This window comes from Bidens hawaiensis, unplaced genomic scaffold, assembly GCF_021521415.1.
Source record: "Bidens hawaiensis isolate Kalapana, Puna unplaced genomic scaffold, B.hawaiensis_p1.1 tig00018959_1, whole genome shotgun sequence".
NCBI lineage: Eukaryota > Viridiplantae > Streptophyta > Magnoliopsida > Asterales > Asteraceae > Bidens > Bidens hawaiensis.
In genome coordinates, this window is record NW_027492880.1 from 122,192 (window position 1) to 124,356 (window position 2,165).

Consider the following 2,165-nt stretch of genomic DNA (forward strand, 5'->3'; position numbering starts at 1 on the left):
TTACATGTGAAATTAGTCACATACTTTACCTTCACTTAGCTTGCTTGAGTGACACATGGCATTCTTGTACTGGCATCTTCTTTCTTTTCTTACTTTAATCCCATTCTTTGTTTGAGTCTAAGCGTGTAGGATGCTTAAATCTCTCGAACTTTGATCTAATACCAACTTGTAAGGCCCCGTTACCGGTGCCCTACATTGGACGTTGGATTTACTCATAAACGCAGTTCCAAATATCAGAGTTAATTAAAAACTTCGCGGAATAATATAAAACATCAACCATTCGTTACAAATATCCAAATTTGTCTTTTAAAACATAACATAAAATATAACATTCAAAACATCATGACAATCTTCAGATGCCAGCCTCTTCTATCCTGCCATGTGTCCATCTCAGATCAACTGTCTCAATCTGCTAACCTGCATGCATACTAAAAGTCAGCTATGCTGAGTGAGTTCTAGTTAATCACATAACTTAGTTTACATACACATATACGTGCCCGAAGGTACGCCTTACATACATAACCTGTACTTCATTCGTCCATACACATTTATAGATAACCTTATGTTATAAAGAGCTAATCACCCTACATAACTCGGATATTATTAGGGTCCGGTACCCTCCATCCTCGGATATTATTAGGGTCCGGTCTCCCTTCATCCTCGGATATTATTAGGGTCCGGGACCCTCCATCCTCGGATATTATTAGGGTCCAATCACCCTTTCTTCCATACCTTCATACCATACCTTTCTATATACATAATTGTAAGTTTCATACATACATACATCATTCATTCTTCATATACAACAATTTTATCATCAAACCTTTACCTGGCAGTACATACAATATCTGAAGATCGTTCATGTACCGACAAGCAGTCAATCATACCTTTCACATAAAACATATATGGCATACACTTATCACTTAGGATAAGTGTATTAACTACTCACATTGAGTATGCACACAGCGCCGAAAACGTAACAAGGAATGAGGCTAGAAACTCACCTCAATGCGGTTGCGTTCACCGTTTACGGTTATTCCCCTCTTTAGCTGTGCACGACTAACTGTATAACAATTACACATATTAATTTCTATCACTATCCGTATCGAATTTCTATTTCAATTATAACCCTCGACGAACAGGGGTCCCGGGGCAGCGCCCCTGGCTGCGGGGTCTAGGGGCGGCAGCCCCTAGCAGGGTCCAAGGGGCAGAGCCCCTGGCTGGGGTCGAGCTGCCAGGTCAGCTTGGAAAAGTTTTATTTCTATTAACTGTCTTATCACATTTTCTATTAGGAGTTTGAATCATTATTAAATTTGCCAACTTAAAAGTTCGAGGACTCCTTTGTAATTAATCCATTCCTTTCTAAGTCCAAGGACTCCAGATCTGAGCTAGGGTGATCCCTAAGCTCATCTTAGGTTCGGGATCGGTTCTTCTATGTTTCGGCTAGAAAGAATTAGATAGATAGAGAGAGAGAGAGAGAGCTTAAGTGTGTGTTTTGGTGGTGTATGGAATATGTGTAAAATGAATTAAATGGGTGATTAAAGGTTTATATATTTATGGATCATGGGCTTAAGCCCATGGTCTTTTTTCCTTCTTTCATAACCCAAGTCCATAACCCATATCCATTTAACCCAACACTAGCCCGACTCATAATAACTCATATTTCATTTATTAACCGGAACCCGAAAAACGGGATGTTACAAGTCTTCCATGCTTAAAGAGGTTTCATCCCCGAAACCTAACTATTACATAAACAAATCTAGATAAAATTTGCGCATCTTTTCTTCAACATCCCATGTAGCATCCGATCCATTACGATGCTTCCATATCACTTTCACTAGTGGGATAACTTTATGACGAAGCTGCTTTTCCTTACGGTCGACTATCTCGATTGGTTGCTCAATGTAGTTCAACTGTTCATCAACCTCAATGTCCATTAATAGCACGTGCGACGTGTCATCAGCCAGACATTTTCTCAGATGAGAAACATGGAAGGCTGAGTGAATTCCTTCTAGCTCTTCAGGCAATTCCAGCTTGTAAGCCACTTCACCTACACGATCCATAATCTTAAACGGTCCAATGTACCTCGGACTCAACTTTCCTTTCTTTCTAAAATGAATAATTCCTTTCCAAGGCGAGACCTTGAGCATCACATTGTCACCAAC